This window comes from Hemiscyllium ocellatum, chromosome 2 (assembly GCF_020745735.1).
Source record: "Hemiscyllium ocellatum isolate sHemOce1 chromosome 2, sHemOce1.pat.X.cur, whole genome shotgun sequence".
NCBI classification, from domain to species: Eukaryota; Metazoa; Chordata; class Chondrichthyes; order Orectolobiformes; family Hemiscylliidae; genus Hemiscyllium; species Hemiscyllium ocellatum.
In genome coordinates, this window is record NC_083402.1 from 137,362,496 (window position 1) to 137,374,529 (window position 12,034).

Sequence of the window (12,034 nt, forward strand, 5' to 3'; positions counted from 1 at the left end):
CTCCCCAGATACCTCCTCTGAAAGCAATGTGAATACCTCACTAGCTCTACCAACCAATTTTGTTTGGATCAACAAAGCACACATGGCCACTGGCCACTTCATTTGTTTAAACAAAATAAGAAAGGCTTCGACATCCTTCTTGTTGAATTTAGGCAATTCTTGGATATACTTAAACAGTTCACAACAGTCCTTTGGGTTTGCTCTCTATCACCGTCTTCATCACTACTCCCACTTTTCACCTCGACCTTTTAAGTTGACCCTGCTCTTTAATTGCCAACTTCCGAAGTTCAAATTCTCTCTCTCATTTTCCTCTGCTTCTAACCGTGATCCAAAACTGTTTAATTTCCTTTTTGCGTTCAAGCTGCTTCATTTGCAATTGTATTTTAGCCAGTTCCAAAGATTTTGATGGCATTTCCGGCAATTTTAAAAGTCGAGCTATTGCTGCAATTAATTCTCCTTTCATCCCTGACCCAAGCAACCCCAGGTCCAGCTTGTCTGACAATTTCAACAGCTTTGCCTTGTTCACATTTTGTAAAGTTCCCGAAGTCACTTCTTCCACCCCCAGAAAACCCTGAGTGACCGAAATAAACCAATCGCATTCAACACCCGAAACAAAAGATACTAACACTTACCACTCGCCACCTTTTCAATCCGACAATCCTAAACCCAACTTGGAATTATAAATTTCGATCCCAACAAGAGCTTCCAATTTGGTATGGATCAGACCAGACCCCCTCAAGATATTTTAAGAAGGTAGCCTAGACTCTAACGTTTTCTCATTTTAAAGGGAGATGTGAAATGCATGTTCCAGAAGTCATAGAGTCATAGAGCTGTACAACACGGAAACAGACCCTTCGGTCCAACTCGTCCATGCTGACCAGACATCCTAAACTAATAAAGCCCCATTTACCAGCACTTGGTCCATATTCCTCCAAACCCTTCCTACTCATATACCCATCCAGATGCCTTTTAAAGGTTCTAACAAGTACCAGCCTTTGACACTTCCTCTGATAGCTCATTCCATAAGCACACCACCCTCTGCATGAAAATGTTGCCCCTTAGGTCCCTTTTAAATCTTTCCTCTCTCACCCTAAACCTATGCCCTCTAGTTCTGTACTCCCCCACCCCAGGGAAAAAAACCTTGTCTATTTACCCTATCCATGCCCCTCATGATTTTTAACACCTCTGTATGGTCACCCCTCAGCCTATGGCACTCCAAGGAAAACAGCCCCAGCCTATTCAGCCTCTCTCTCTAACTCAAACCCTCCAAACCTGGCAACATCCTTGCAAATCTTTTCTGAACTCTTTCAAGTTTTACAACATCCTTCCTATAAAAGAGGCCAGAATTGTACACAATATTCCAATGTCCTGTACTGCTGCAACATGACCTCCCAATTCTTATACTCAATGCTCTGACCAACAAAGGAAAGCATACCAAACGCCTTCTTCACTATTCTGTCTACCTTGGACTGCACTTCCAAGAAGCTATGAAGCTGCACCCCAAGGTCTCTTTGCTCAGCAACACTCCCGAGGGCCTTACCATTAAGTGTATAAGTCCTGCCCTGATTTGTCTTTCCAAAATGCAGCATCTCACATTTGATGCAATGTGACTGGTCGAAGTACTCAATGTTAAGCAAAACACAATTTATTTAAACACTGTAGTTAAAATGCAAACAAAAGAAAGAGGAAATTAGAATAAATTAGCTATTAGAAAATATAACTGAATAATACAAACAGTACCTATTACAAATAAGTGTTCCAATATAGCAACATCCCATAAACACACCCCTTGGCAAAAAATCAAATTCAGACACAGATTCTTACATGCAGTTCTCCAGTCCAGGAGGATAAAACATGAAGGGAATGTTCAGAAAGACTAGCAGCTAGGAATCATTCATTGAAGCTTCCAATTCTTTCGAGACCCCAAACATGCTTAAAGCTAAAAAAAAGCCAGAAAGCCTGGTCTATGAGAGCTGGCCATAACCAGACTACTTCCATTGTTCCAACTTTAAAAAAAAATGCAAGGCTTCCCAAGGTGTTTACTCAATTCATCTTCAGTAGCCAGTTTGGCATCTCTGCCTTAAAACCTCTCTTTAATAAGAAACCAGAACAAAATAACCTTTCAAAGTGACAGCATCATCACACCACTAAGGAATTTAAGGGCATGTATAATGAAGAAAGTGACCTCAGGCATGTGCACATAAATACGTGCCATGAGGGTAGATGTGGAGCCTTATTGTAAGACATCAAATGAGAGGCAACTTTAACAAGGCAGAATTGTGAATGGTTCACTGTTCAATTCTTACTTTAAAAGATGAAATGAATGATGGTGCCCAGCATTCTCATGGAAGAAAAGGAGATAATAACCTGGTATCTTGAGGAGGTCAATCAATTTTCCAGCACTGGTTTGCACTCCCAGGGTCGAGAGTTGTCAGTGCCAGTCCATGCCCAGCGGTTTAGCTCTCTTGCCTTTGATTTTTTTTCTTAAGGAGGGCAAGTGGATGGGAAGCAATTCTTCTTTTGTGGCTTACTTCCAAATTCTGCTGTCCTCTCAGCTCAGATGGTGTCCTTGCCATCGTTGTATAATAATATTGCTGCAAAGTAATGAAACATCGGAACAGGAGAATCCTATTCAGCCTCTGAACTATTCAAAACTATCATGGCTCATCTGTAGGAGCAAATTACTGCAGATGTTGGAATCTGCACTGAAAAGAACAAATGCTGAAGATCACAGCGGGTCAGGCAGCATCCATGGAGAGACAGAAAGCTCATGTTTTGAGTCTTTATCAGATCTGACTTGAAGTTTGGGGTGTGAGGGGTTGACGTGCTGGAGGAGAAAGGATGTTGATAGTTCAGATTAGGTGATTGCTCCAGCATCTGCAGACCTCACTTTTTCCATGAAATATAACTAAGTCAACCCAATAAAATCAACTGAAACTCCCCCTGCAGGTTACTGTTGGGTGACCAAATTACTGCAGATGCGAGTGGTATAGGTACAATGACCGCCATATTGAAAATGTATAAGTCAATCCGAAGTCATTTATTAAACAAAGGCCTTCGGGAGAGCATAAACATCTGACCACATCGCAGCCAGACCTCCACCCTCACAGATTACAGGCAAGTATCAAGGTTTATATAGAACCACAAGATAATCATGTGACACAGATCAGTTTGAGCTCAGAAGGTGTTGTGGATTTGCTCAGTCACAAAAAGCGGAAGTTATGGCTGCCTTAGCCCTCCTGGGTAACCACAGACCGTCACCACGGAGATTTCCCTTCAATGGGCTGTGTGCACCAACTCTCACGTAATAGTTTGCAAAAGAAGGCTCAGTACCTATTTAATTTTAACCCTTCATTTTCCGTCTTCAATCCACCCCCCTCTCGTGATCGGAGGCAATAGGGGCTGTGGGTTCTAGACCCACTTACAACCAAAACCCAAGTGAGTTCCCATCACTCTGCTGGGGGTGGGGCTGTTGGACAGTAACATCAGAATAGAGACTAGCTGTTGGCAAAGTGCGAGCAGCTAAGATTCTACACATGAACTGAAAGTGCCAAAACGACACAGCCAACAGTTATAATAACAATGAGAACAATCTGAATGTAAGGGCCCAAGAACCGCCCAGTAGCCATCCTCGCCACCCAAGGGATAATAATCATTACATTGCTTCCCTTCCTGTCGGATCTTATCAGCCCCCAGGCATAAGTGATCTGCGAGGTTAATGATATTGTCGGAAGTGCCCGGAATGTAGGTACAACACTCAGGGCCAATAACAACACAGGTGTCCACCCTGTGCCTCTAGTAAATGGTCAAGGGTCAGGTGGTTCTGCAAAGCGCCTGGAGTATCATTTTTGTTTTCTCCCTATCACCACGCCCATGTTTTATGGTCAGTTTCTGTATGGGTCATATGTCAATGTTTAAACTCTGGTCTTGCGTCCTTCCAAACCACACTAATCCATTTATTAATTAGTGTATATGTCCAAGGCCCGTTCTTCAGTGCAAAAAACCATCTTTTTTACAGCATTCACCCATGTTCGTTACTTCTGAGGTAACAATCACTTTTGCACCCTTACATCAGTACTCCCAAGGCAGCCACACATTCTTGACTCCTAAACCATTTTATCAAAAGGTCTATGAGATTGTACTGACCTCTCCATGTTTAGTCCCGACGGCTCGGGTAGAGGCTTGATCACCAAGTTCTGAAAAAAAATGTGCTGCTGGAAAAGCGCAGCAGGTCAGGCAGCATCCAAGGAGCAGGAGAATCAACGTTTCGGGCATAAGCCCTTCTTCAGGAATCCTGAAGAAACGTCGATTCTCCTGCTCCGTGGATGCTGCCTGACCTGCTGCGCTTTTCCAGCAACACATTTTTCAGCTCTGATCTCCAGCATCTGCAGTCTTCACTTTCTCCTGTTCACCAAGGACAGACAAGGACACAGACATCACCAAGAGAAAGCGACCACTTTAGCAATCTCTCCTCAACTTTCTTTTCACTAAAGTGCATGGTAATTATCATCTCAATCCATTCGCAATTGTTGTTTATTCTTTCTTTAAATTTATCCATCTATCTTAAACTTATTTTATGGCTTATTCTAGACATTTGATATGTTCCCATGCAAATTTTGACCAAATTCAAAATTCTGTTTTGAGAACTCTTATAACAATAACTCTTTTCATAAGCTTAAACATTTTAGGTCGGCACAATTCTATTAATACTCGCCCACAGTGGCTAATAGGCAAAGGGCCCGGGTGAAAATGGACAAATAACACTCTGAAGCTTACTAAACGGAGTTACACAAAGGCTATACTACCCGCACCCAACAACCCGCGCTCTTGGTCCCCGCACAACACCCACCAGCTCCGAGAGGGGTCCGTCTGCAAAGGAGAGGGAGGGTGAGGATTCTCAGTCAGTGCCCATATATTTCTTCAGCTGGGTCCAGTGTTTCCAGACCCCCTGCCCTCATATTTCAATACAAGAGCACATATCCCTGCTGATGATAACCCCATATAGGGACCATTCCAACTGGGGGCAAAGCCAGTGTTACGGGGTAGAGTCTTAATCGTAACTTAGCTACCTGCCAGTGAGACCTCCGGACAATCTTCTGTTTATCCTGTTTGTCCCTGTTTTACAATCCCCCTTCAGCCGGGGTTTCCCGGGTAACGGATTTGGTGGCTGGCAAAAGGACAGCCTCCCGATTCACCCTCTCATGTTAGAGACTGGTCGTCCCGTATTCAGCATTTCTACAAGGTCATGGTTAGTATATAAAATTATATTTCCTGTCATGACTATGGGGTTCACTGAATCTTAGAGCCCATGTGGCACAGTCTAACGCGGCTGTACATTTGGACAAGCTGTTAACTCCGGGCCCCTCTGCAGTGGAGTAGTGTCCAATAGGGTCGCTGTTTGAGGATATGGATCTGGGTTATCACTGCCGACTAAAAACCCCCCCTCGTAGTTGCAATAAATATCTTTACTCGCATCTGGCAACTCCGGCCTGGGGCTGACATTAACTCTACTTTTAGTTTTGTATAGGAGCCATCGTGTTCCGGTCCCCCAATCAACTGGGTCCACCCTTATTACCAATTGTTGTATGGCCTCGACCAATTTGGCAAAGTCAGGGATAAAATTCCTGCGGTAATTAAACAAGCCCAAGACCGTTCTCACTCCACTGTCACAGGTCGTGGCATTTGTTGTATAATGGTCTTCCTGTCTGCAGGCATTTCTTTTGTGTTTTAGGAGATTGAATGTTTTCCCAATCTGAGTTTTCTTTAGATTAGATTACTTACAGTGTGGAAACAGGCCCTTCGGCCCAACAAGTCCACACCGACCCGCCAAAGCGCAACCCACCCATTCACCTCCATTTACCCCATTACCTAACACTACGGGCAATTTAGCATGGCCAATTCACCTGACCCGCACATCTTTGTGACTGTGGGAGGAAACCGGTGCAAACTCCACACAGTCAGTCGCCTGAGGCAGGAATTAAACCCAGGTCCCTAGCGCTGTGAGGCAGCAGTGCTAACCACTGTGCCACCGTGCCTTTGGATTGGCTTTTAACCCTCTGTCATGCAGGTGTTTCAGGACTAAGTATAGAGCCTCCTTGATGTCCCGGGTTTGGACTTAGAAGCCGAGGAGAATGCTATTGATATATTGGGGTAATGTACTGCCAAGGGCAGACTGATCTCTCTGAGCACATTACTCATTACACAGTGAAACGTGGCTGGATTATTATAGAATCCCTGAGGAAGCCTGGTCCAGGTGTATTGTTTATCCCCAAAGGCAAATGCAAATTTATCTTGGGAATCACAGTGGAGGGGGAATAGATCAGAATTCATTTGCAGAATTCATCCTGTACAGAAAAGATTTTATGGGACGGGGAGAACCCATTTAAGATTGTGGAATGACTAGTGACTGTAGGGTGTAATTCGGAAGTGACCCCGTTTTAGGGCCATATAATCAATTGTGAAATGGTAACTCCCGTCAGGTTGACTAACCGGCCATGTGGGGAATTAATAGTACTGGGGAGTCTCTCAGAGAACTCCCCTCTCCCCCGGTCCTTCCACAAGTTCCACAACAGCCCTTCTGGTTTCGGGTTTTACAGGGTTTTGCTGATGCGGCCTGTGTTCAGAGCCCTCCATGACGATGGAGTCGATTTTAATCAGGTTTGTATCTAAATTAGTGTCCGGCTCATATCCCCAGGACGGAGGCACAACTGGCACCAAAGGCGTAGACATTTCGTTGCTAATTGTGTCCTACAGCGGATGTACCCTGGACAATGCCCAAGTGGCTCGCGTAAGTTCCCATATTTTCCTTTCTTCCATTGGGACGGGGCCAGATTAATTCACCCTTCCCAGTTTATAGATACAGAGGCTCTCATATCCACCAGCATCTCACACCGTCTGCCCCCTACTCCAGCAGACAGGTAAATCTTACCCTCCTTATTAGCCCGTGGGGCTGTTGGATGTCAGTCGGTCGTGTTATGGGGGTGGTTGTCGGTTTGACGTGTTTTCCCCAACAAGTATCCTCAGAGGGGCCCCTTTAGCCACAGTACTGACAGACACACACTCGGACTTCAAATTGTTCTGTTTTGGGGCCCTACACTTCCTGGTAAAGTGACACATCTTGCCACAATTTCAGCAAATGTGTTTTGATTTTGTTTTTGTCCTAGCACCCACACTCTCTTGTTTAATGAACACGGGGGATTTTTCTCCCATCCCTGAGCATTCCTAATAGATCATAAAGAATCGCTCTCCATACTCGAAGGCGCCCTCCCTTTCTACTGTTCAGTATTAGTTATTTTTGCCCAGTTGGTGGGCGTTTTGCTCAATCCACCCTGACTTTCGGCCTTAAATCTGCCAAGAGGCTCCTATTGGTCCTTTATTTATACTTTCGGGACCAATGGCCATGTTGGCAGCAATTATCATCCCTCAAAATAAAATTATAATTGACATTGGTAAAAACACCACCTACATTTCAATTCACCATGGATTTCCAAAATGTCGACTTAATTCAAAATATTCCTGGAACTTGAGTTCTAGGGAACAAAAACGAATATTACACAAGACCACACGTAAGCATCAATGAACAAACGTACATTCAAAACAGACCACAACAAGTTAACACTATGTTCGGTATTCACAGTATCAAAAGCTGTGGATTCTCTCTCTCTGCAACAGCAAGAGGTGGTCTCTTTCTCTCTCTGTAACAGAAGAGGTGGTCTCTCTCTCTCTCTCTCTCTGTAACAGCAAGAGGTGTTCTCTCTCTCTCTCTGCTGAAAATGTGTTGCTGGTTAAAGCACAGCAGGTCAGGCAGGCAGCATCCAAGGAACAGGAAATTCGATGTTTCGGGCCAGAGCCCTTCATCAGGAATTCCTGATGAAGGGCTCTGGCCCGAAACGTCGAATTTCCTGTTTCTTGGATGCTGCCTGACCTGCTGTGCTTTAACCAGCAACACATTTCAGCTCTGATCTCCAGCATCTGCAGACCTCACTTTTTACTCTCTCTCTCTCTGCAACAGCAAGAGGTGGTCTCCCTCTCTCTGCAACAGCAAGAGGTGGTCCTTCTCTCTCTGCAACAGCAAGAGGTGGTCTCTCTCTCTCTCTGTAACTGCAAGAAGTGGTCTCTCTCTCTCTGTAACGGCAAGAGGTGGTCTCTCTCTCTCTCTCTGTGTAACAGCAAGAGGTGGTCTCTCTCTCTCTCTCTGTAACAGCAAGAGGTAGTATCTCTCTCTCTCTGCAATTTCCTTTTCCTTTCTAATTTACTCAAAATTTCTGCCAATTGTTTCATGCGATTGCAATTGAATGTGCCATCAGGTGGAAATGGCTTCTCAGTTCTTTATGTCCATTTCACCCATTTGTTGAGAAAGTTTTGTTTTGGAATCAGACCCTCAATGAACATACATGTACACTAAATGTGTTCCCTCTTGACTGTGTGCCTCATGAGAGACTTTGCTTCCCAATCTTTTGACAACTGTCTCTCACACAAATAGTCCTTTAATTCGAATATTACAATTTAAATTCGAATATTACAATTTACCAAGTTGACCAATTCACACAAAGAATTTACCAAAATGTCCAGTTTCTCAGAGGGGCCTTTAACCCCTATTTCTCTAAGTCGTGATTCTAAGATACTTTTCTCCTCTGACCACCTCCTTGAGGATTCTGAGGTATTGCCGATAAGGCCATTCCATTGATGCGCCAGAAGGACCCCGGTTTCCTTGATCCTACCTTTCTTTAGTCCTGAGAGCCAATTTTGCTGTTGACTAAGGGCCGAGGACAGAACCCAATCCCTCCTCTCTATTCAGTGAGTGAATGCCTGTCCATCATATACTGATTAATGGGAGACCCTGGGGGTCCCTTTTGAGCTTCCTGTCCCGGTATAATAATGATTCATTGCTAAAGTAAACATAACTGAATTGTGATCACGCTCACCAAGGTGCTCACCTACCTCCAAATCTAACACCTGGCCAGGTTCATTCCCCGGTACCAAATCCAATATGGCATCGCCCCTTGTTGGCCTGTCTACATACTGTGTCTGGAAACCCTCCTGCACACATTGGACAAAAACTGACCCATCTAAAATACTTGAACTATCATATTCCCAGTCAATATTTGGAAAGTTAAAGACCCCATAACAGCCACCCTGTCACTCTCACTCCTATCAAGGATCATCTTTACTATCCGATTCTCTACATCTCTGGAACTATTTGGAGGGCTATAGAAAACTCCCAACAGGGTAACCTCTCCTTTCCTGTTTCTAATCTCAGCCCATACTACCTCAGTAGACCCAAATCCTCAAACATCCTTTCTGCAACTGTAATACTGTCCTTGACCAACAGTGCTACACCCCCTCCCCCCTTCTTTTACCATTTTATCTGTTCTTACTGAAACATCTAAACCCCGGAATCTGCAACAACCATTCCTGTCCCTGCTCTACCTATGTCTCCAAAATGGCCATAACATCGAAGTCCCAGGTACAGACCCCTGCTGCAAGTTCACCCACCTTATTCCATTTGCTCCTGACATTGAAGTTGACACACTTCAAACCAGCTTCTTGCCTGCCAGTGCCCTCTTGTGACGTTGCAGTTTGAGCTCAGAAGGCCTTGTGGTTTTGCTTAGTAACTGGTTGCAGATAAAAAGTAGAAGTTGTGGCTGTCTCAACTCTGCTGGGTAACCACAGACCATGACCACTGAGGTCCACCTGCAACAGTCTGTTTGCAACAAATCTCACGTAATAGTTTGCAAAACAAGGCTCAGTACGAATTTAATTTGAACCCTTCATTTACCGTCTTCACAGGAATCTGTATGAAAACAAAAAATGCTGGCGATCGCAGTGAGTCAGGCAGCATCCATGGAGAGAGAGCAAGCTAACGTTCATCAGCCATGGCCGCTCCATGACCCATTGTGATCTCTAGCATTTTTTGTTTTCAGTACTGGTGGGTGACTTTTTTTTAAATCAGAAGGTCCAGTGGTCATGAGTCATTGAGGTGTACAGCACAGAAAAAAAAAGCCCATCAGCATTGGTCAATGGCCATCTGGCTATTCTAATCCCATTTTCCATCATAGCCCATAGCCTTGTATGCCTTGGCATTGCAAGAACACCACCAAATTTTTCTTATCTTTGAGAAGGGGTTCTGCCTGCACCAACCTCACAAGTAATGAGTTCCATATTCCACCATCCTCTGAGTGAAAAGAAATCCTCCAAACCTCTCTAAACCTGCTGCCACATACCTCACATCTACACCCACCCTAGTCCTCCCCCTTTTGATCCCTCCATCAAAGGGAAAAACGTCATCCTGTCTGCCCTCTCGTGCCCTTTGTAATCGTATTCATTTGGATCATTATCTCACCCTCAGTCTCCTCTGCTCCCAGGCAGCAATCCCAGTGCAGTTAGTAATATTGACATGATTTGGAGGTGCCGGTGTTGGACTGGGGTGGACAAAGTTAATAATCACACAACACCAGGTTATAGTCCAACAGGTTTAATTGGAAGCACTAGCTTTCACGGTGGCACAGTGGTTAGCACTGCTATCTCACAGCACCTGAGACCCGTGTTCAATTCCTGACTCAGGCGACTGACTGTGTGGAGTTTGCACGTTCTCCCCGTGTCTGCGTGGGTTTCCTCCGGGTGCTCCGGTTTCCTCCCACAGTCCAAAGATGTGCAGGTTAGTTGAATTGGCCATGCTAAATTGTCCGTAGTGTTAGGTAAGGGGTAAACATAGGGGTATGGGTGGGTTGCGCTTGGGCGGGTCGGTGTGGACTTGTTGGGCCGAAGGGCCTGTTTCCACACTATAAGTAATCTAATCTAATCTTTCAGAGCGTGGACACTCACCTGATGAAGGAGCAGCGCTCCTAAAGCTAGTGCTTCCAATTAAACCTATTGGACTATAACCTGGTGTTGTGTGATTTTTAACTTAGTAATAAGCGGCACAGTGGTTAGCACTGATATCTCACAGCGCCAGAGACCCGGTTCAATTCCTGCCTCAGGCAACTGTGTGGAGTTTGCACATTCCCCCTGCGTCTGCGTGGGTTTCCTCCCACAGTTCAAAAATGTACAGGTTAGGTGAATTGGCCATGCTAAATTACCTGTAGTGTTCGGTGAAGGGTTAAATGTAGGGGAATGGCTCTGGGTGGGTTGCTCTTTGGAGGGTCGGTGTGGGCTTGTCGGGCCGAAGGGCCTGTTTCCACACTGGAAGTAATCTAATAGTGAGGCAGTCTAGACCTAGGTCTCTGTTGAATTAGGCGAAAGTGAGAACTGCAGATGCTAGAGATCAGAGTCAAGCTTAGAGTGGCGCTGGAAAAGCACAGCAGGTCAGGCAGCATCCGAGGAGCAGGAAAATCAACGTTTCGGGCAAAATCCTGATGAAGCGTTGATTTTCTCTGTTGAATTAGCCCGCTCAATGATCCTTGCTGTTAGATTTCCAACAGCGGGTTTTGCAAAGCTACCCGGAATGTTGTTAACACTTACTGCTGGAAGGAGAGGTGTGTGTGTGAGGGGAAGGCAGAATTAAAATTATCGCTAATACTAGATTTTTGTCTCTGTCAAGACTCGAGGCCTTAGGGTGAACCCCAGGAGGTGAGACATATTCCAGGGCAGATCGTAAATTCAGGGGCGCGCCTGTGTGCTGGTCGCACTGTGAGGGTTTCATTCAAGGGACAGCACTCCACTGCTTGAGCTACTTTCGCCTGGAATTGGAAAACAAAATAAACAATTTATCCATTGCCAACAAATGTGATGTGGGATTGTTGCCAGATTGTATCCAGCCTGTCTGGACATTCCAATGGCGATTCGCAACCGTGCAATCGCCCAATCCCATTGCAGCACAGCAAGATCCCACAAACAGCAAGTGTAAGGAGTAACCCGTTCAAATTCTACCAGGCTGTGGGAGAAATGTTGTTCAGGGAGGGAGGGGAGCTCTCTTCCTTACCTTCTGACCCCATGCCCTCTCAGTGGTCAGTGGGCGGCACGGTGGCACAGTGGTTAGCACTGCTGCCTCACAGCGCCAGAGATCCGGGTTCAATTCCCGCCTCAGGCGACTGAC